Below are 25,197 nucleotides of genomic sequence, written 5' to 3' on the forward strand. Positions count from 1 at the left end.
TTGGGTGACATTGATGTTTGGGCTTGGGTTCCTTCTGGTGGGGACCTCAATAAAGTTAGTTATGATATTGTCCACCCTATTTCAGACTCATTACAAGAGGATGAAATCCTCATACATACATATACCAAGAGCTTTTTTTCTCCCCTTTCAAGGAAGGTAGCCAGAGTCAAAAGACATAAATCTACTCCCACTATTTTCATCCTCACACACTCCACTACCATTCACCACCCCTCCCTCCCTCTTTTCTTGGCTCCTCCTAGATGATGGGTCACTCCTGCATCTCCATTGCCCTGGGTCAGAAGCAATACAGCAAGACACAGCATAACCAAAGCAAGGACACTTAATTTAATTGGTGAACCCCCCTTTCCATCCCCTCATGCAGAAAAAAGAGAAGACTGGGAGAAATACATTCGGGCTACATTAAAATATCATTCACACATAACCACTCCCTAACAACCCCCATCCCCCACCTCCCCTCCATGCATCACAGCATCATCCATACAAAACCATTCTTCATTCACCCCTATCTTCTGTCTTCTCCCTTCCTCAACAGACATTCCCCTCTTTCTCAACGCCCCTTTTACCCTATCCATCCATCTCATCCTTGGTTGCCCCCTTATGTTCACTCCCTCCACCTCTGGCTTTCACACTTCTTTTACTAATCTTTCTTCACTCGTTCTTTCCGTGTGTCCAAACCATCCCAAAACTCTTTCATCAACCCTATCTCCCAACTCCTTTTCCACCTCCACTCTTCTTCTTACCTCCTCGTTTCTCACTCTATCCAAATAACAGCATACTTATCATTACTCAACTCTCTGGAAAAAGTGGCCCTAGTCGGTACGATGACACCTATGTAAGCATCATGAGACGCAAGTGGGTACATGAGGATGCCAATATTGGTTTCTTGATTATATATATTTTTTGTAGTTGTACATGAGTTACCCCTAGATCCTGTGAATTGGTTTGATCACATTTCCTGTATTTATTATTACTCAGAGTGAAAGAGAATGAGTACAACAGCAGTGTTTTTATATTTTATAGTGTGAGAAGCGTGATGCATCATTCATATGGCAGCTATGCTGCACATGATTATTTGACTCATACTGAAGTGGTTAAGATTGGGTTTTGAGGTCATCTTCCTAAATCTGGTACATAGGGATTTACAAATTTTGCTGTCAGAGGTGATTTATGTGCCAAGAATATGGTCATAGTTTGGCCACTTATTAAAATTAAGCTGTTTGTGGTTACTGTTGTGGGCTACATTCAATGGCAACTTGTTAAAGAATTCTCCCCAAAATATACATACATACATATATATATATATATATATATATATATATATATATATATATATATATATATATACACACACACCAAAGGCTTCTCCTTACAAGTGAGGTACCCAGAAAACAAAGGCATAAAACCCACTCCCACCTATTCCATCCCCACATACTCCACTCTCATTCACCCCCCTTCCTTCCTCTTATTTTGGCTCCTCCTAAATGACAGGTCATCCCTGCACCTTGCCCACTGCCCTGGGTCAGGACCAGAACTGCAAGACACAGCACATCCACAGCATGGCTGCTTCATTAAATTGGTGACCCCCCCTCTCCATATCCTCAAGCAGAAAAAGAGAAGACAGGGAGAAATCCCTTCCAGCTGCATCAAATTATTTTTCACACATACCTATCTTCTGTCTTCTCCCATCCTTCCTCAACAGACATTTCCCTCTTTCCCAATACCCCTTTTACCCCATCCATCCTTCTCATCCTTGGTTGCCACCTCATGTTCACTCCATTTACCTCTGCCTTCCACACCTCTTTTACTAATCTTTCTTCACTCATTCTTTCCACGTGTCTAAACCATCCCAATACCCTTGTACCCTTTCATCAACTCTATCTCCCAACTCCCTTTCCACCCCCAATCTCCTCCTCACCTCCTCATTTCTAATTCTATCCAACCTAGTAACCCCTGTCATACTTCTCAGGCACCTCATCTGAAACACACCACAAGTGTAGCTCCCCTTCCTGTAAGATACAAATAGGTAAATCATACAATGACACAAGTGAATATTCAGACTAACAACACATAATAATTGGAGCTCCTGAGAAACACATTAAAAGCGGAATGTCTCAACAATGCTACAATAGTAGGATACCTAGATTGTGTTAAATGGGATGTGGAATGCTTGTGGATGCCCAAGATGGTTTAATTACAGTGCTAATAGTGAATATTGAGGAAAAATGGAAAATAATGAAAACAGGGCAGAGAAGTCCCCTGATGGCAAAGCATCAAAGTGAAACATAAACTCAGACCCAGAGCCATCTACCAGTACAATAGTGAAACAAAATGTAAACATGAGCTTTAGATCTCCATTAAGTATGAAAATATTTGTTTTAGATAGTGGCGAAGGACCGTTCTCTAGATTTACTGGGTACAAAAAAAAAGAATTTTAGTTAATATTATAGACATAGAGAGGGAGATGAGGTTTATGAAGGAATCATCCAAATTATTCTCCATTCATCCCTATCTTCCATCCTCTCTTGTCCCTCCTCAACAGACATTCCCCTCTTTCCCAATGCCCCTTTTACCCCATCCATCCATCTCATCTTACCTACCGTATTTTTCGGACTATAGCCTGCACCGTTATATGACCCGCACCCCCTTACACCTTAGTGAAAATCCACACAAGACCCACACCGCTGTATGACCCGCAGTCATATGGCGTGCATGGCAGTGTAGATCCGACGATGTATACTACCCATGTATGGGTGGCCACAGGCACAGCTCATGGCAGTTGTTGTTACGGCCGGCCGTTGACATGGTAATCAAAGTAATTTCAAAGCTGAGGCTTTTTCTAAATTTTCTGTTTCATCTATGCTTATGTGATTTATAAAAAAAGATATATGTTTTCTGATATTGGTAGGTTTCTTGGTGATATCTTGCTTTTCAGGATTGATCACACGTCAAAGGCCGACACGTACGTACACAGCCTCACAATTTGGTTTCTGAAGCTGCCACTAGATGTAGTGGTAGCTTCGATGAAAGAGGGGGGATCTCGAAAGTGTGCAACTGATCTTATGATGCCTTTGGGATGGGTCGAAGACATGGCATTGCAATTCATGATCATGATACCAGCATTCCTCCAGTCCTATTTATTTCTGATTGTGATGAAGATGAAGAATAACCAACAAATTACATTTCAATATATTTTATTGCACTTATGTATATATTACAAAGAACCTTAATCAATTTGTGTAAATAATGCCATAAAACCCTGTTTGGTTGTTTACCGGTAATCAATCAATTGGTTTATAAATGCCATACAAAAACTGGTAATTAATTATTAAACCAAACAATTTCCAATGGTTAGTTTTCAATAGAATAGAACAATAATAGAGCACATTACTGAACTGTTATGAACAGAGTCAATGGAGCACATCGTTATTAAAAAAAAAGCACAGTCAGTGATCACAGACGACAGAGTCAATAATGTTTATGAAGGCGTATCATCGCTCACGAAACCATCAAATTCCTCATCCTCTGTATCGTCATGGAAGAGGTTGTGGTATAAATTGGCCAATTCTGATGCAGTGACCTCATCCGTGTCCATTTCAATTTCGGATTCGTCCGATTCCTTTTCCGAGTTGTAGTATTCATCGAATATTGTAGGATGGCACATTTCTGATTTATGGAAACCATTCTGAATAGTCGATTCTTTAATTTTCTTCCATGCTTGAACGACCCATTCTGCCACTTGAGTGTAAGTAGCTCTGCGTTGTCTACCAGTTTTAGTGAAGGAATGTTCGCCCTCCACCATCCACTTCTCCCAGGCAGCACGCAGTCTGTCCTTGAATGGCTTGTTAACTGAAATGTCAAGTGGCTGGAGAAGTTTCGTAAGACCGCCAGGGATTATCGCGATCTTTGAGTTGACTTTCTCGAGGTGTTGTTTAACGGATTCGGTTTTGTGGGCGGTCATAGAGTCCAAAACGAGTAGTGAGGTCTTTGTGTGGAAGAATCCACCCGGGCGCTTGACATACACTGAGTCAATCCAGTCGTTCATGACTCCTTCATCCTTTGGATTAGCACGAACCACAACGCCAGATGGAAACTTCTCCTTCGGGATAGTTTTTAGTTTGAAGATCATCATTGGTGGGAGTTTCTTCCCCGATGCGGTACATGAAAGCACGACAGTGAAACTCGATTTCTCATGGCCTGTTGTCTTGATGGGTACTGTTTTCTTGCCAACATGCTCAACAGTTCTCGTCATTGGGATGTCGAACGTTAAAGGAACCTCGTCCATATTGATCAGGTGATCGAGACTGATTTTATGCTGCCTTATCTTGTCCCTTGTGTAACCCCTAAAAGTGTCGAGCTTTTCTTGCCAATCTTTGGGAAGTTTCTGTGCCATTGTAGTGCGGGTGTGGATCGCCAATTCTTTCCTGCACATGAACCTAAAACACCAAGATGGTCCACCCTGAAATTCTTCAATGCCAAGATCTTTAGTGATGGTTTTTGCTTTTAATCGGATGCTTGTTGTAGACACCCCCCCGTCCTGCTGCCCTCTGTTCATTCACCCATGATTCAACTTTATCTTCAAGGTTGGGCCATCTTGCTTGGTGCCCCCGAAATGCTTTTTTTTTTGTCTTTTTTGCCTGTTTTAGTTTGTCCTGCTTTTTCCATGTCCGCACCAACGATTCATCGATTCTGTACTCTCGGCCGGCGGCACGATTGCCATGCTCCTTCACAAACTGGACTGCCTTTAAATTGAAATTGGCATCGTAACTTTTTAGCCTCTTCTTCACTGGTGGCATTTTGATGTTTTCTTCTGCGTTGTCGTTGTAAGCTTGTTGTGAAATGATGATTAATCACTTAAAACTGCGGTATTTATACCCTCTTAATTGGCCATGATGTCAATTTTTGTGGTGACAAAAATTTGTCCATCCTTAGTCAAACCCAGGACTGAAATGATTAATGAAATAAAAATGCATTCTCCCTATATAAATAGATTAAATTAAGAAAATACTTTTATTTTTTTATGTCAGCAGAAGAAAACATTATTAGGAGAATAGCGAAGTTCTGTAGTGATTTTTTGCCAAAGAATAAAATTTAGAGATAGAAGTATTTAGATAGAGGCCTTGGAGGAATATTCCTCCAAGGATAGACCTAAACGTATTATGCACATGTAATGCACAAATTTAGCATTAAGGAATCAGGTACAGTTTGTAATTGCGAAAATGGCCGCCCGCTTGTTTTTGTTTGATCGCGACACACGATGTTGGTGTTGGTACCAGTCAGTGTTGTACTGTATGTTCATGCTGTGTAGTTAGGCCTGTTTTATTTGTGATAATGCCTTTATTAATAACAAGAGCATGTAAAGCAGGTAAGATACTGACAAATCCTACCTTCTCTTTGTCATTTGTCTCGATCGTGCGCGCTGTATTATGACATTGATCAACTTTCATTCGACGAACCTGGTCGGTCCTCCCGCAAATCCCCAATCCAAGAGGGCACCCAGCTAAACTAATCGTTCCATTTTTTTTGACTGCTTAAGAGGGCAATTTCTAACCAGAATCCACAGATGACCCGCACCTTTATGTCACCCACACCCCCGAATTTTGGCCCCTTTCTGAGGCAAAAAGCCGCGGGTCATACACCGAAAAATACGGTAGTTGTATTTATTTAGTTGTATCTCACAGGAAGGGGAGCTACACTTGTGGTGTCCCGCCTTTGTATCTTGCAGTGTCTAGTTGGCTCTTAAATTCGTGTATGGTTTTTGCACACACTATTGTTTCATCCACTTTGTTACAAGTATTTACCTAGTTATATTTTGCAGAAGAGCTATGCTCATAGTGACCTACAGTTTTATCTTTCCACATCCAGTTCTTTCTTAAAATCAAGTATAGTTTTAACACTAACAGTTTTCTCTTTCAATTTGTTTCATGTGTGGAAAGCTGGTTTTTTTTTTTTTTTTTTTTTTTTTTTTTTTTTTTTTTTTTTTTTTTTTTTTTTTTTTTTTTTTTTTTTTTTTCAAATCTCTTCTATAACTGTCCTTAAGTTTCTTCTTATGTTCTCTTGTATTTCTTCTGTCCCATTTAAGTAGGTCATACCTATCAAGGATTTCCATCCCTTTCATAATTCTGAAGATGGTTATCAAAGCGCCTCTTTCTCTTCTTTGTTCCAGAGTTGATAAGTTTAGTTTGTCCAATCTTTGTATGTTAACTTGCTAAGAGTTGGTGCCATCTTTGTCATTGCTCTTTGAATTCTTTCTACATACATATACCAAGGCTTTTTCCCCCTTACAAGGGAGGTAGCCAAAAAGGGAAAGGTATAAAATCATTTCCACCCATTCCATCCCTGAATACACTCCACACCCCTCCACCCTCCCTCTTATATGAGCACCTCCTGGATGACGGGTCATCCCTGCACCTTGTCCACTGCCCTGGGTCAGAAGCAGTGTCGCAAGACACAGCACATCCATAGCAAGGCCGCTTCATTAAATCGGCGACCACCCATCTCCGTCCCCCCATTGCATAAAAGGAGAGGACGGGGAGAAATCCCTTCAGGCTGTGTCAAATTTTGTTCACACATACTACCTCACCCCCACCCCCCCCACCCATTCCACCTTATGCAATCACAGCATCATCCATAAACAACCATTCACCCCTGTCTTCTGTCCTCTCCAGTCCTTCCTCAACAGACATTCCCCTCTTCCCCAAAGCCCCCTTCACCCCATCCATCCACCTCATCCTAGGACGTCCCCTCATGTTCACTCCCTCCACATCTGCCTTCCATACCTCTTTTACTAGTCTTTCTTCACACATTCTTTCCATGTGTCCAAACCATCCTAATATTCTTTCATCAACCCTATCTCCCAGCTCCTTTTCCACCCCTGTTCTCCTCACCTCCTCATTTCTCACTCTATCCTAGTAACCCCCATCATACTTCTCAGACACCTCATCTCAAACACATTCAAACTCCTTCTCTCTTCTTCTCTTATGTTCCATGTTTCTGCCCCATACAGTGCTGTTGGCACAATCACTCCTTCATACAGTCTCCTCTTAGCATCCATTCCCAAATGTCTATTCCTCATTACACTCTTTAATCCACCAAGGCATTTACTCGCTTCTCTCAATCTACATTCTACCTCCACCTTCACTCCACCTTTTCCTGCCATATTTGCACCCAAGTATCTAAAACTATCCACTTCCTCCAGTTGCTCTCCCTTAATGCTCACTTCCAGTCTACTGCCACTTTCACCCCTTGTACATCTCATCACCTTACTTTTACCCACATTTATCTTTAGCTTTCTTCTATCACATACTCTCCCAAACTCTGTCACCAACTTCCTCAGTCCCTCCTCCGATCCTGCCACAAGCGCAGTGTCGTCCGCAAACAACAGCTGGCTCACCTCCCACTTTTCTCCATTTTCTTTAACCATCTCCAATCCCTGACCCACTACCCTTGCATTTACCTCTCGCACCACCCCATCCATGTATAAGTTGAATAGCCAGGGCGACATAACGCATCCTTGACGAAGCCCCACCTTTACTTCGAACCACTCACTCTCTCCATTTCCAATCCTGACACAAGCTCTACTACTCTCATAAAAACTCTTGACAGCTCCCAGAAGCTTTCCTCCTATCCCGTATATCTGCATAACCTCCCACAGGGCCTTTCTGTCTACCCTATCATAAGCCTTTTCCAGATCCATAAAAGCCCAAAAAACATCCTTCCCCTTTCCTATAGCTTTCTCACATATCTGTCTTACCACAAAGATCTGATCCACACAACCTCTACCTGTCCTAAATCCACACTGTTCCTCACCAATTACTCCTTCTGTTCCTCTCCTAATCCTCTCAATCAAGATCCTCCCATAAGCCTTCCCAACTACACTTAACAAGCTAATCCCTCTGAAACTACTACATTCACACTTGTCCCCTTTTCTCTCGTAAAGAGGAACTATACAGGCACTCCTCCAGTCCTCGGGCACTCTACCCTCTCTCCAGCAAACATTAAATAACCTCACCAACCAGTCCACCATCACTGTACCTCCCTTTTTCAGACATTCTGCATGGCATCCATCCAGACCAGGTGCCTTGCCTGCTTTCATCATCTTAACAACTGCCTTCACCTCATCCTTCCTTATTTCTCCTCCATTCTCCTCACTCATCACTCATTTTCTTCGCATTTCCCACTGCAGCTATCTTTCCTTCCCTATCCTCCTTCACATTTAGCAACTCCCTAAAATATTCTGCTCATCTTCCCCTTACTGCCCTCTCTTCCATTATCATCTCTCCATCTGCACCTTTTACCTTTTCTTCTCTACTTGATTCGCCTCCTCTTCCTCTCTTAATTTCTTTCCAAAACATCTTTTTATTACTTTCAAAATTTTCTGTCATACTCCTACCCCATTTCACATCTGCTCTCCTCTTTGCATCCTTTACCTTTTGCTTTACTTCTCTTTTCTTTTCTTTGTACCTCTCATATGACTCCCTCGTCCTATTTTGTAACCAATCTGTGAAAGCTCGCTTCTTCTCTTCTACAACCTTCTTTGTTTCCTCATCCCACCATTTACTACCCTTTCTTCTATTTCCCCCCGTCCTTCTTGTTCCACACACCATCCTTGCACACTTTATGACTCCCTCCTTGAACCATCCCCATTCCTCCTCCACACCCAGCTCTACTCTATCCTTTACTCCCTCCCACTCCTCCTTCAGCTTCTTTCTGTACTCCTTCTCCTTTTCCTTTTCATTCAAAGAGTTCACTCTAAGAACCTCCCTACCTTTTGTCCCTTTCCTCTTTCTCCATCTATCCTCCACTCTCAACTTACCTTCCACCAAAAAATGATCTGATATTCCCCCACCCTCTCCCCTTAGCACATGTACATCCGTAACTCTTCCTATCATAGTCCTATTTACCACTACATAATCCATTAGCGCTCTATTTACCACCCTTCCCTCCACCACCCTCTCCCATGTGTACTTATGCTTGACTTTCTTCCGAAACACTGTATTTGCTATCATCAACTCTCTTTCTAGACACATTTCCTCCATCAACTCTCCACTACGATTCTTTCCTGGAACTCCACATTTCCCAACCACTCCATCGATTGGACCATTTCCTACCCTAGCATTCTTTCTAGTTTCTTTATTCTTATTTATTTATTTTTTGTACTAGGCATCCATAGTGACACTTCATATTCTAATTTTGTTCTTACCAGTGTAACTAGTATTTTCTTTACCATTTCCTTGTCCATGTAGTCAAGGCTGCTTTCATTGATCTTATTAAATTTTAGGTTTCTCCAACTATTTTGTTTACATGTTTGTCTGGTGTCATGTCATTTGAGATAATTACTTCTAGGTCTCTTTCTGAGTTTACTTATGTAACTTCCTTTGTACTAATTTTGTATTGACTGGATATTCTATTTCTACTTTTTTCCAAATTCCATTATACTACGTTTCTTAATGTTGAAATTCACTTCGTTCTTTATAATCCATTTCCAGACTTTGTCCAGGTCTTCTTGAAATGATTTGTAATATTCTTCTGTACTTATTCTTTTCAGTAGTTTCGCATCATCTGCAAAGAAGTTTATATAACATTTGATGCCTTCATTCATGTCGTTTATATAAACAACAAACATTATCAGAGCAAATATGGAGCCTTGGGGGACTCCACTTTTCATATTTACCCAATTTAAGTTCTTTTCTCTAAGTACCACTCTCATTTTTCTTCTGTTCAAGAAGTCTTTCATCCATTTCAATAATTTTCCCTGTATTCCATCTATTGTTTCAATTTTTCTTAGTAGCTTTTTGTGTGGTACATTGTCAAAAGCTTTTTGTAAATTCAAGAAGGCACAGTCTGCCCAACCATCTCTTTCTTGTATTTTTTCTACCAATGTTGAGTAAAAGCATATTTAAGTTTGTAGTACATGATCTTCCACATCAAAATCCAAATTTGTTGGGGTTTAGTATGTTGTTCTCTTCCAAGTGTTTAGTCCATATATTTTTTATAACTCTTTTGCATATTTTTGCAATTGTGCTTGTAAGGAATACCAGTCTATAGTTTGTTGAATTTTCTTTATCTCCTCCCTTATATATTGGTACAGTAAGTCCTCTTTATACGGTACCTATGCGTTCCTGAAAACCTTACCGCAAATTGAAATTACCCAGGGCTCGGTTTTGGGTCCCTTGTTGTTCATTATGTATATAAACGACTTAGACGAAGGGTTAAATAGTGATGTTAGTAAGTTTGCGGACGACACTAAAATAGGACGCCTAATTAGGTCAGGAGACGACGCCCAGATTCTGCAGGATGACCTTAATAAGCTGTTAACATGGTCGGTGAAATGGCAAATGAACTTCAATATCTCTAAGTGTAGCGTGTTAAACGTAGGGCTACACAACCCCGAAAATAGATACAACTTAGATAACACGTTTTTAGAAAAATCTGAGTGCGAGAGGGACTTGGGAGTTCTGGTGAATCCGGACCTTAAAACCAGGAAGCAGTGTATTAGCGCCAGAAATAAAGCTAACAGAGCATTAGGCTTCATTGCTAGGACGGTAACGAATAGAAATGCAGAGGTAATTATTAAACTCTATCTAGAGATAGTTAGACCCATCCTTGACTATGTGGTACAGTTTTGGTCTCCGTCCTACAGAATGGACGTAAATTCACTAGAATCAGTACAGAGAAGAATGACCAAAATGATACAAGGACTCGGAAATTTGCCTTACGAAGAGAGGCTTAGGCACCTAAACTTACACTCTCTGGAAAGACGCAGAGTGCGGGGTGATCTAATAGAAGTGTTCAAGTGGATCAAAGGCTATAACAAGGGTGATGCAAACAAGGTCATCATAATAAAACAACAGGGCAGGACTTGCAGTAATGGGTATAAACTGGACAAATTTAGATTTAAGAAGGAAATAGGCAAGAATTGGTTTACTAATAGGGTGGTCGATGAATGGAATAAACTTAGTAACCATGTAGTAAGCGCTGAAACTATCAGTTGTTTTAAAAAACGATTAGACAACTTTATGGATGGGGATGACAGGTGGTGATGGACACGGAGCTGCCTAGTGTAGGCCTTATGGTCTCTTGCAGTCTCCTTTATTTCTTATATTCTTAAACCCATTATAACATGTAATAATAGGATATGGCAGACGTACCTTCTCCCTGCTCTTTTCTCTTCAAAATATCTAGCAGATACCGGATCTGTGAATTTTTCTTACTGTAAATAGAATCGACGGTAGTAATTACCAAATACCGTGACTCTGAATTTACCAGATAAAGAATTACCATATAAGGAGGACTCACTGTACAATATTTGCATTTTTCCAATCTTGTGGTACTTTTCCTTCTTTGAGTGAAAAGTCAATTATCATGTGTATTTTATCTGTGAGTTCATCCATACATTCTTTTAATATCCAAGTCGCTATCCCATCTGGCCCATATGACTTTCTGACATCAAGTTTCTCTATTTGGTCCCTTATTTCTTTCTGTGTCACCATTATTTCTTTCATTTAGGGGAATCTTTCTTGGTGTCCATCATCCCACATTTGTGAGTTTTCAACTGTAAATACAGACCTAAAGTGTCTGGTCATTACTTCAGCCATTTCTACATCTTCTATGTATTCTTTATTTCCTTAACTCAGTTTCACTATTTCATGTTTGTCTTTTAGTTTATCATTTACATATCTATAAAATAGTTTAGATTGGTCTTTGCATTTGCCTATTATATCTTTTTCATAGTTTCTTTTTTCCTCTCTGCATATGTCTACATATTTGTTTCTCAGTTTGCCGTATGTTTGCCATTTAGTCACTTTTTTGTCTCTTTTCCATCTTTTCCAGTCTTTGACTCTTCTATCATTAGCATCACTACACTTTTTATTATACCAACACTTTATGTACACCCTTTTCTGTTTCTGCTTAGGTACATGTTTATCTGTTCCCTCATATATTTCTTTAAAAAAAAATTCCATTTCTCTTCCATCTTTGTTTCATCATTTGCAAATTTTTCCCAACTAGCATTTTAAAAAACTTTTCTAAGTTTTACCAAGTTTAGTTGTACACTAATCTTCCTTCTCTATGTTTCTCATTTCTTCTCACAACATTGTGCTCCTTGAGCTCGAACTCTATTAGTATATGGTCACTCTTTCCAATTGGTATCTTATAATTTATTTCTTCCACAATTTCAGGCTCAGAAGTGAATATCAAGTCTAGTCTCGATGGTTTTTCGTTTTGTCTGTATCTAGTGTTTTCTTTGACCCATTGAGTCAATGTGTAATCATTGGTCATATCCAGTAGGATGTTGCCCCAGGGTTCCTCTCCACCTTTTGTCAGTTCTTCCCAATCTATTTCCTTTGCATTAAAGTCACCCATAATTACTATGTTTTCTCCATATTTCAGTGTCTTGGTTAATTCATTCTTTGTGTCTTCCAGAGTAATTTTGAGTGTTCGCTGTCAGTCCAAGTATTAGTTTTTGGGGGTACATATACAACTATGAACTTTCTGCTTTTCATACTGCTGTTTTTGACTTTAATTGTGATCAATTCCATATTATCCTTACCTTCTGATACCTTTATTACATTTAGGCCCTTTCTAGTCAACAACATGACTCCTCCCCCTGTTTGTCTATTCTATATCTCAACCACCGTACTTGATTGTATAGGACCTTTTAGTTTTGTCTCCACAATTCCCATTATGTCTGGTTTGATACCTCTAATTGTAAAGCTTTATGGTCTAATTTTAAATCAATTCTTTTGTTAAGTTGTTAGTGTCTCAATTCCTTATTGCTCTGCTAATCCTAATATGTATCCGTGTCTATAATTTTATCTGTTGCTTTCCCTTGCCTTCTAAATCCTGAAAATAAATCATTATCATACCTGTATGTTTGATACCTCTAATATTAAAGCTTTATGGTCTAATTTTAAACCAATCAATTCTTCTGCTAAATTATTAGTGTCTCAATTCCTTATTGCTCTGCTAATCCATGTCTATAGTTTTATCCATTGCTTCCCCTTGCCTTCTAAAACACAAAAATAAATTATTGTCGTACCTGTAAGTCACCCTTGGAGTAACATTTAAACATGTTTTCTTAGGGATAACTCCCAATGGTGACTCAACTCTGGATATATCCAACCCCCTCTTGGTTGGTTTGTTGATCCTTATTTCTTCATTGTTACTCTCCATTCTGTGCTAAAACTATAATTCCAAGAACTGGACCAGATACACTCTGTTTGGATTTTTTTTTTTCCAGATCTCTTCTATAACTATCCTTTTTTAGTTTTCTTCCATGTCCTCTTATGTTTCTCTTGTCCCAATTTAGTAAGTCCCCTCTATCAATTATTTCTGTGCCTTTCATGATTCTATAGGTAGTCAGTAGGTCGCCTCCTCTTTTTTGTTCCAAAGTTAGTAACTTCAATTTAGCCAGTCTATTTTCAGATGACAAGTTTGAAAATGCTGGGGCCATTTTCATGGTTGTTCTCTGGATTCTTTCAATTTTCTTTATATTCTTTTTGGCACTGGGTGGCAGCATACTCCAGTCTAGGCCTTATTAGTATGACAAATATTTTTTAATAATTTCTTCATCTAAATATGTAAATGCCATTTTTATTGATCTTAGCAAGTTGTAGGATTCTCCAACAATTTTATTTGTTTATCAGAGGACAAATTATTTGAGATAATTACTGCCAGGTCCTTTTTCAGATCCCACTTTCTTTACTTCCTTAGTTCCAATTGTATATTGTTCTGATATTCTTTTTTTTTTTTTTTTTTTTTTTTCTTTTTTTTTTCTTTTTCCAAACTCCACTATTCTACATTTATTAATGTTCAAGTCTACTTCCCACTTTTAACTCTATTTCCAAACCTTGTTTAGGTCTCTCTATTCACAATCTGTTTTGGTTTTCACTTTCCTCAACAATTTAGCATCATCTGCAAAGAAGCTAATGTAACATTCCCACATCTTCATCCATGTCATTCACATAAATAGCAAACATTATTGAAGCCAATACAGATCCCTGCAGAAGTCCACTAATCACCTCCTCCCAATCTGAACAATTTTCTCTGAGCATGTTCTCATTTTTCTTTCATGCAGGAAATCATCCAGTTTAGTAAGTCACCTTGTATCCCTCCTATGTTTTCCAATTATATATATATATTTTATATATATATATATATATATATATATATATATTTTTTTTTTTTTTTTTTTTTACCTAGTTGTATTTTACGGGAAGGGGAGCTATGCTCGTGGTGTCCCGTCTTCATATCTCATTTTATCTAAACTATTTTTAAATTCATGTATTGTTTTTGCACACACCACTTTCTCATCTAACTTGTTCCAACTGTCAATTACTCTGTAAGGAAAGCTGTTCCTTTTCAGGTCTCTTCTATAGCTGTCTTTTTTTTTTATTTTCTTTCCATGTCCTCTTGTATTTCTGTCATCCCATTTTATCAGATTTTCTCTATCAGTAATTTCTATGCCTTTCATGATTCTGTAAATAGCTATCAAATCTCCTCTCTCTCTTCTTTGCTCTAGTGTCTGTAGTTCAAGTTTTGCTAGTCTCTCTTCATATGATAGTTTTGAGAGTGTTGGTGCCAATTTTGTAATTGCTCTTTGTATTCTTTCAATTTTTTTTTATACATTTTTTTGCACTTGGTGACCATATCGTTGCTGCATATTCCAATCTTGGTCTTATCAGGGTGATTAGAATTTTCTTCACCATTTCTTCATCCAGGTATGTAAATGCAACTTTGATTGTTCTTATTAAATTATAAGTTTCTCCAAAAATCTTATTTATATGTTTCTCAGGTGACATATTATTCATAACAATGACTCCCAGGTCCTTCTCATTTTCTACTTTTTTTATTCCTTCTTCTCCCAATTTATATGCTCCTGTTATTCTGTTTTTGCTTTTTCCAAATTCCATTATACTACACTTCTTTGTATTGAACTCCATCTCCCACTTCCTACTCCATTCCTGTACTTTATTTAGATCTCTCTGTAGTGATTCACAATCTTCTTCCGTGTTCACTTTTTTCAATAGTTTTGCATCATCTGCAAAGAAGCTCATATAGCTTTCAATTCCTTCATCCATATCATTAATATATATAGCAAACATTATTGGGGCCAGAACTGTTCCTTGTGGAACACCGCTTATTACTTCATCCCATTTTGAGTGTTGGTCTCTTATCACTACTCTCATTTTTCTTTCTTGCAAAAAGTCTTCCATCCAATTTAGCAGTTTGCCCTGTATTCCTCCTTCAGTTTCTAATTTATTAAGCAACTTCTTATGTGGTACTTTGTCAAAAACTTTTTTTAGGTCTAGAAATGCACAATCAGCCCATCCATCTCTTTCTTGTATTATATCTATTAGCCTTGAATAGAAACATACAGGTATTAAATTGGTGACGCATGATTGTCCTAGTCTGAATCCAAATTGCCTTGGATTTAGCACATTTTTTTTCTAAATATTTTACCCATCTATTTTGACAATTCTTTCACAAATTTTTGCTATTGTACTTGTTAGAGAGACTGGCCTATAGTTGGTAGGGTATTCTTTATTTCCCCCTTTATATATAGGTACCTGTACTATATTTGCTTTTTTCCAATCTTCTGGAACTTTACCTTCTTTCAAGGAACTGTTTATTATGCTATGTATTATGTCTGCCAGTTCATTCCTGCATTCTTTCAAAATCCAGTTTGCTATTTCATCTGGTCCATGCGATTTTCTGACATCAAGATTACTCAAGTGTTTCAATATTTCATTCTTTGTTACTTCTATTTCTTTCATAGGGGGGACTTTCTCTTTCCATTCGATCTCTTCAGGTTGTATATTCTCCCTTGTAAACACTGATTTAAAATGTTTGTTCATAATTTCCGCCATTTCAATTTCCTCTGTGTATTCAACTCCTCCTTGTCTTAATTTCTCCAAATCTTGTTTGTTTTTCAGTTTGTTGTTTACAAATCTGTAGAATAGTTTTGGTTGATCTTTACATTTTTCTATGACATCTTTTTCATATTTTCTCTTTTCCTCTCTGCACGCTTGTACATATTCATTTCTATAACAAGTATATATTTTCCATTTTTCTGGTCTTTTGCATTTTCTTCCATTTGATCCAAGCTTTGTCTCTTTTGTCTTTTATCTCCCTACATCTTTTATTGTACCAGCACTTTACATATTCTTTTTTTTTTTTTTTTTTTGTCTTAGGACATACTTTTCTACTCCTTTTTTATAGATTTTTGTCAAAATATTCCATTTCTCTTCTACTGTTGTATCTTCTTTGTGTATTCTTTCCCAGTTTTCATTTTGGAAGAATTCTCTTATTTTATCAAAATTTGTTTTTTCGTACATCAATCTTCCTTTTCTATATTGTTCATTTCTTTTCATGTATTTTTTCTCATTTAGTTCTAGTTCTATCAATATGTGGTCACTTTTGCTTATTGGTGCCTGGTATTCTATCTTTTCCACTATTTTAGGTTCTGATGTGATTATTAGGACTAGTCTCGATGGTTCTTCATTTCTATACCTAGTGTTCTTTTGGATCCATTGTGTGGTCAATAATCATCTCAAGTAGAACACTTCCCCATGAGTCTTCTCCACCCTTTACGGTCATCTCTTCCCAGCATATTTCTTCGCAGTTATAGTCGCCCATCATAAATATTCTTCCTCCATCTTCTATTATCTCGTTTAGTGTTATTCTTGTGTCTTCTAACATGCTTTTATGTTCATTCTCTTCCCACGAGGCTGTTTTTGGGGGCACGTAGTTTATTACAAACTTTCTGCTCTTTTTATCTCTATCTTCTACTTCTATCATAATCATCTCTACTCTATTCTTCCCATATATGACACTCTTCACGTTTATATCCTTCTTAGTCAGGAACATAACTCCACCCCCTTGTTTTATCTCTGTTTCTAATCCAATAATTATATGCATTGTGTCCCATTATGTTCAGATCTTTTTCTTTCAGATATTTGTTCAGTTCATTCCGTCCTGTTATCAATCCATCTATATTTGTGTAGGATACTCTTAACTTTCTGTTATTTCCATTGTATTCTCTGTTTCTTTTGTGTTTCTCTCTGTTATTTTCCATTTCTTCAATTTCATATTCACTATCCAGTAGAATTCTTGTTTTTCTGTCTCCATTCTGGTCTCATTATTTTCATAGCTTAATGTCTTTTCCTTATTTCCTCCTCTCTTTCCTCTTTATTCATTTCCCTTTTTATCCATACCTTTTTATATTGTTCACTTGTTGCTAGTTTCCCTGTTTTGGATAGGATATTCTCTGCCGTTGTTTGTGACCTGAATTTAATCTTAATTGGTCTGGTTTTGTCTGTACTATATTTCCCAAGCCTGAATTTCTCTTTGATTTGTTTCATTATTTCTGGCTCATCTTCCTGAACTAATTCTAGTAAATTTCTTACTTTTTCATTTTCCTCTTCCATTCCTAATATAATTATACATTTCTTTCTATCTGCTAAGTCTCTTACTATATTCTCCTTCTGTCTCATCACTTTAATAACTGAGTCTTCAGTTTGTTCTTTCATTTGTTGTTTGATTATGTCAGTAAATGCAACTTTGCTGTTTTCTTGGATTTTTTTCCAACCCTCTTTGTTGTCCTTACTATTCTCCTTTAAGACTTTATTCTCCTCTTTTACTTCATTTAACTGTTTTTTAATTCTTCAATTTCCTTAGTTAAGTTTTTGTTTGCCTTCTCTAGTTCTTCCAATTTTTCAACCCTCTGCACAATGTTGTTAACGTGACCGAACCTAAGCTCCCAGTGCTCGATCATCTTATCGAGCTTCTCTTCTAGTCTTGTCAATCGGGGGGGGTTTGTGTCCCCCACACCCTCTTTAAATCCCTGGAAAATATTCTCATCACCTACTGTATTGCTCTTATCTATACTTCTAATCTTTACATTTTTGTTGATTCCGTCCTCTCCAAAGTCATCATCTTCAGTTCGTCTCTTGTTTACATTTCTCCTAGCTTCCTGGACCATGTCATTCTCCTCCTCATTTCCTTCCATTTCCCTCAATATCCCTTCCCTTCTCCTTCCCTATCACTTCCCCACTATTCCACGAGCACTCCCCTTCCCTACAAATACAAAAAGGCACTTCCTGGATGTTGAGATCCACGTAGTTTTTCCTTTTTCTTTGGAACACCAATTCTCGCCGTCCATTCGGTGAAAGGGTGTGTGTGTGTGTGGTACTTTGTTGAAGGCTCTTTGTAAATCTAGGAAAGCACAATCAGCCCATCCATCCCTTTTTTGAGTGAACAACTTATTATATTGTATATTTTGTGCATTAGTTCTTCTTTCCATTGTTTTAGTATCCAGTTTGCAATTCCATCTGGGCCATGCAATATCCTTCTGCCAAGGTTCTTTAATTGCTCCATTATTTCCAGTGGTGGGCAGCGATAAATTTTGCGATAAAGCGATAATGTAAAGCGATAAATTAGTCCTATGACGATAAAGCGATAAATTTCCAAGATACCTTAAAGCAATAAGCAATAAATCCTGCGATAAATACAAAAATACTCAATTTTTGCTACTTATCCATTTAAAAACCTCTTTTTTACACTTAAAACACCATATCTGTTTGCCACGTAACAATGAGCCTGTAACCTCCCGCCGTAACGGTTTTTCGTCTTTTACTTTATCGCTGGATTTATCGCGGGAAATTTTAAAGCAATAAATATAAACGATAAATTTTTCCGGTTAAAGCAATATTATCGCTTTACTTATCGCAACGCTCACCACTGATTATTTCTTTTCGTGTTACTATTATTTCCTTCATGGGAGGAGATCACTCTTCACTTCATCCCAATCCTGTACTTTTTCTCTAGTGAAAACTGACTTGAAGTGATTGTTCATGACTTCACCCATTTCTAGAACTTCTGTGTATTCTGTATTTCCTTGGTGTAGTGTCACCATTTTCTGTTTATTTTTAAGTTTACCATTCACATATGTAGAGAATAGTTTGGGTCAATCTTTACATTTTTCTATGATGTCTTTTTCATAGTTTCTTTTTTCCTCTCTGCACACTTTTACATATTCATTTCTACAGTTTATATATACTTGCCAGTTTCCAGTTTTTTTTTGTTTTTTTCTTTATCTTTTCTCCATCTTATCCAAGCTTGTCTCCTCTATCTTTTGCCTCACTGTATCTTTTGTTGAACCAGCATTTAATGTACACCTTTTTCTGTCTTGGTACATACATTTTCACTCCTTCATTATAGATTTCCATCAAGATCACCCACTTCTCTTCCACTTTTGTCTCTTCACTGTAGAATTTTTCCCAATTTGTATTTTGAAAGAATTTCTTAAGTTTTCCAAAGAGTGTTTTGTTGTATATCAATCTTCTTGTTCTGAACTTTTTATTTCTCTCCATATATATTTCTTTAGTTCAGCCTCTATTAGTATGTAATCACTTTTCCCAAGTGAGGTCTTGTATTCAATTTTATCCACAATTTCAGGTTCTTTTGTAAATATTAAATCCAGTCTCAACAGTTCTCCATTACTTCTATATCTGGTATTTTCATTGACCCATTGTGTCATTGTATGTTCCATGGTCACATCCAGTAATACATTTCCCCATATATCCTCTCTGCCCTTCACTGTCATCTCCTCCCAACAGATTTATTTGCAGTTAAAATCCCCCATAAGTACCAGATCACCTCTGTCCTTTAGTATCTCATTTAATGAATACCTTGTATCATCCAATATTTTTCCAAGGCCCCATTTATCAGGGCACATAAATCTCCACAAACTTTCCACTTTTCATGTCTATCCTCAACTTTTATCATGATAATTTCCTCACTGTTTTTACCCTCAGTAACCTTTGTCACATTCAAGTTTTTTTGGCCAAGAAAATGATTCCTCCCTGTTTCTCATTTCTGTTTTTAATCCAATAATTATATAACATGTCCAACACTATTAGGTGGTATTGGACCCTTAATTTTCTCTACACAATTCCCATTATGTCTGGTTTTTCATCAGACAGGCAATCATTTAGTTCATTCATTCCTGAAATGAATCTGTGAATGTAAGTGTAGGCCACTTCTAATTTTTTTTTTCTTTCTCCATCCTGTTTCACGTTTTTGTTTCACCCACTCTGATGTACCATTTTCTCAGCCTCATTTCTATGACCCTCCAGTTGTTGTTGTGGTCGTTCCCTAGACTGTCTGTCCGAGCAGTCCCGTCTCCCCAAGGAAGGCCACAGCCGAAACTGGGTTTTCCCACAAATCCTTTATAGAGTGTATGTTGTGTTGTTTGCGTGCATGATTGTGTATAATGCAGTCTTCCATTATGTGTTGTATGGTATGGGGTGAAGTGTTACATCCTGGGCAGCTGTTCACAATGCAGTCATCCAGCCTCTTCTGGTAGCTTAGAAGTGCTGGGTGGTGGCCGCACCACAGTCTGGCCAGGTGGACTCTGTCCTTTCATGGGAGAGAGGATTCAGAAGGGTGGATATCAGGGGGTCAGGCATGCAGCAGTGTGTTGTCTTTCAGTGTGTCAATGGAGCGGTGAGTGATATGATTATGAATATGTTTCCGGAGGCTGGTATTTGGTGGTCGTGGAGGAAGAGAAGACAGTATCTGTGTGTGATACAGGTCTTTGGGTGTTGTTTTAATGTTTCTTGGTGTGTGTGGGTGTTCTGCTATGTAGTGTAGCGGGTGTGATGTGTTTGTGGTGGCTGCAGCAAGTGTTTGTGTGCCTCTCATGTCGAGGTGGTCCTTGACTTTGAGGACTTTTGTTTCATGGTGTAAATGCTGTAGGTGTTGTATTTGTGCAGCCTATAATTGTTTTTAGGGCTTTGTTTTGTATGATTTGAAGGGTGTTGTGGTGTGTCTTACTGAGATTAGGAACCCACGCAGGACTCACACAATTCATCACTGAGCGTATGCATTGTTTGTATATTGTTGTATTAGTTTCTTTGTTTTGTCCAAATGTTGTTCCAGTGATTGACTTAAGTGCGTTAAGTCTAGGTGTGCATTTGTTTTTTATGTTTGTGATGTGTTGTTTGAAAGACATGGATGTATCGTATGTTACACCAAGAATTTTCGGTGTGTTTGTGTGTGGTATTAGAGTGTTGTTGATGTAGAGATGAGGTACGTATTTGTGTTCTTTTGTCCAGTTGGTGAGAAGTGTTGCTGTAGATTTGGTTGGAGCTATTTTGAGTCTGTTTGTGATGAACCATGTGTTGAGTATTTTAAGGTATGGATGGATTATTTCTGCTGCTTTGTGTTACGATGTGTGCATGTGATTGTTATGTCGTCTGCGTAAGAAGAGATTTGTATTTCTGAGGTGTCTGGTGTGGGTAAGTCACGCATGTATAGATTAAAGAGTGTGGGGGATAGAACAGAGCCCTGTGGTACTCCATTCTTAATGTTTCTGAAGTGCGATGATTGGCCATTATATGACACGTAAGCACTCCTACCTGCCAGATAATTGGCCAGCCATCGTTTGGTGTTATTGTGCATGTCTGTGTTATATATTTTAATTGTTAGGTTGTGGCAGGGGATAGCATCAAAAGCTTTACTAGTGTCTAATGTTATAAGAAGTGTTCTGTGGTGGGGCCTATCTGAATTGATGCCATCTAAAATTCTGTGTGTGAAGTTTACCAGAAGAGTGTTTGTGGAGTGTAGTGGCCTAAAACCGTGTTGTGAGTCAGCAAGGGGAATATGTGGTGTGACAAGTTGAAGTATTAGGCATTCAATGATTTTAGAGAGGGTGCAGAGAAGTGTGATTGGGCGGTGCGATGTTGGGATTGTAGGGTCTTTGTTCGGTTTTGGAATGGTGATTATTTTACCATGCTTCCAGATGTCGGGTATAGTGTTGGGTGAATAGCTGTAGTTTGCAATGTTTGTGAGTTCGTGTATACCTTGTGGTCCAATGTGTTTTAGGTGGATGTTACTTATGTTATCAGGGCCCTGACCCTCCAGTAGAACTCCTTGTTTTTGGTCTCCATTCTCTTCACATTTTTTCCCTTAGCTTCACCTTTTAGTGTCTTCTCTCTATTTTCTCAAGACTCATTTCTTTTTTTACCCATATCTTCTTGTAATGTTTACTCCTTGCCAACTTGCTTTTTCTAATATGTTTTCTACCATTTGCAATCTTAGTCTTATCTTTAGGGGTCAGTTTCTTTACTTAGAATATTGTCCCATTTTTTACATTTTTTCTGTATCTTTCTCTACTTCCTGGCCACCATCTTGTATTTCTTTTAGAATTGATATTGATGTTTCTTTTTCTGCTTCTCATGTACCTCACCAGACCATGTTTTTCCTTTAGTCCATATACCACAATACATTTTTTTTATCCACTGTATCTCTAACCCAATTTGCCTTTTCTTTAATTACTTGAATTACTGTATCCTTTGCATTTTCCTGCATCTATTGTACTAGTTCTATAAAAGCAATTTCATCATTTTGTCTGTTTTTATTCCATTTCTTAATGTTTTCCATACTTTCCTCACCTAAGTTTTCTTCAATTCTTTCATTGCCTGTATTTTGTTATTTTCCTCTTTTTTTAAGTTCTATTGGTAGTATCCTTATTTTTATTTTTTTCATTTTCACATTCATCTTCTATCATATAATTTTTTAGTCACTTGAGCTCATTTCTTAGTTCAGAATTTGATTTCTTCATATCAGATATCTCATTGTTAGCTTGGGTTAAACATTCCATTAATTCTACAGTTTCCTTCCTAAGTTCTATGAATTCGTTCTCATACCATTATTATTACTCATTTTTCTCTCCATGTCTAAGATCCTACTCAGATTTCTTCTTTTGTACTTCCCAAAGCCAGAAAAGGAGTCTTCATTATATAGTCTATATTGTCCTGGCATTTCAAATCCTCTGTTTACATTAGACCTTGGTGTGGCACCCCTAGATAGCTCTGCTTTCCATTGACATTTGGCTCAAAATAATTTGTATTTTCTTGCATTTTCTCTCATTAAATCAATTTAACACTGCAAAGAAATAATTTTTGGTAACCACAATTGCTCCCTCTCACATTCAATACAAACCAGGCTTCCTGCTTTCATTGCACTATTCAGAATTTTCATCCTATTCAGCAGCCTCCTCATGTTCAATCATTCCACCTCTGCCTTCTACACCTCTTTTACTAGTCTTTCTTCACTCATTCTTTCCATGTGTCCAAACCATCCTGATACTCTTTCATCAACCCTATCTCCCAACTCTCTTTCTGGTCCTGGAGCTGCAACGTCTACGTCGTGGGACCACCCCCCAACCCCAAGAGTTGGGGGCCAATCAGCAGCAACTACCCCTGGCCATCAGCTCTACGCAGATGGCACCGATCCCCAAGGAGGAGCTACGCCTACCTGGGGGAGTACCACAATCCTTTTTTTCCAACACACAATGTTACGTTTTTTCTGCACTGAGGGGTCATTTTCCGGCGATCACCCCTCTTCTTCTACTTTTAGCCGGAGATGTAGAGAGCAATCCTGGGCCCACCACAAAATACACATGCCCAACATGCTCTAAACCCATTACTTCGAGCAGACAGACAAAGGGCTCAGTTCAGTGCAATATGTGCAAAAACTGGGCCCACCTCACTTGTACAACACTTGCTGACACAAACCAATACACAAACACTTGGACATGTTCTACCTGCCCTCCAGTAACCCCAATCCCACCTCCCCAACCACAGCCAATACCCTTACCCACTCCCAATTTCCCTTTGCCCTTACCCCCGATTAGTACTCCCCTTCCTTTGTCCCCGATCTCTCCTTTCCCCCCCTCTGACCCAGATCCTACACCTTCCCCACTACCACCCCAACCTCAACCCCAAACGGCAACATACAACACATACAAAACACACAACATCAACATATTACAACACAACATTGACGGAATTAACACTAAAAAACATGAACTTGAACACTTTCTCAAACAACACAACATACACATTGCAATTCTACAAGAAACAAAATTAAGACACTCACACAAAACACCATCATTTCATAATTACACCACCATCAGACAAGACCGGACTGACGGCAATGGCGGTGGACTCATCACCCTGATCCACCATTCCATCTGTTTTGTGGACACAAGTGCCACAACCAAAATTCTCCTCCCTACCACAGATAACACAACTGAAACCCAATCCATTCGTATCCGCACAGGCAACAATTCAACACTAACAATAGTTAACATGTACATTCCCCCCCAATCATCCCCCACAGTTCCAAACACCTTCAGACCTCAACTCAGCCAACTAACCTCAATCCCCAACCTGATCATGGGTGGTGACCTCAACGCCAAGTCGTCTGCCTGGTTTGTCGACAACCCTGACACAGACAGAGGGCTTGATATACAGACTCAATTCGACTCATTGACTATCATGAACAACACGCATAATCATACACATATCCCATACCAAGCCCTCTACACTCCCTCCTCTCCTGATATCACCTTTTGCTCCCCCTGCCTAACCCCAACAACATCATGGAGAGTGGTCGGAGCCCTTGGTTCTGACCACCTTCCAATCATCATCACCACCAAAACAAGATGCACCCCAGCTGGCCACAGACACACTTACACCAATTACAAGAGAGCTAACTGGGAAGCCTTTAATGAAGAGACAGAACAACATTTTGAAACACTTAACAGTACACCAATCACAAACATAAACAATGCTGTGCACGCTTTTAATACAATCATACAAAACGCAGACAAGAGATACATCCCTAGAGGCAACAGAAAATCACACAACCCCAACTTCACACCAGAAATCCAAGGCCTCATCAGACAACGTGACACACTTAAACACGATACCCCCACACCTATCCCTCAAAACATAGCAGACCAAATACAAACACTAAACACTGTGATTGCCAATAAAATACATGAACAAAAAACACAAAATTGGCAAAACTTTATCAATACACTTGATCACAAAACAAACACCAGCAAATTGTACAAAACACTCAACAGCATCACACTATCCAACACTAACACTACACGCTCTCACGCAGCAATAATCACAACAACAAATAATCTACCCTCAAACAGACAACAAGCAAACGCACTCGTACGTCATTTCGCACAGACGAGCCATCTTACATCTCACCCTGACGACCGACGCACCATTCGACGTAAGAAAGACTTTCCCACAGACTCAGACTATACACCCTTCATAGACAGTCAGACAAAACTCATAATGCATAGTCTCA

General features: G+C 38.6%; 1 protein-coding gene across 4 annotated transcripts in view; it reads left to right on the top strand.

Moving 5' to 3' along the window:
• LOC143039912 (uncharacterized) overlaps positions 1–25,197 on the top strand; it is a 290,898-nt gene that overhangs the window by 176,096 nt on the left and 89,605 nt on the right. The gene's annotated exons all lie outside the window — the stretch shown is intronic.

Source organism: Oratosquilla oratoria, chromosome 27 (assembly GCF_046742065.1).
Source record: "Oratosquilla oratoria isolate Oo_2021 chromosome 27, ASM4674206v1, whole genome shotgun sequence".
NCBI lineage: Eukaryota > Metazoa > Arthropoda > Malacostraca > Stomatopoda > Squillidae > Oratosquilla > Oratosquilla oratoria.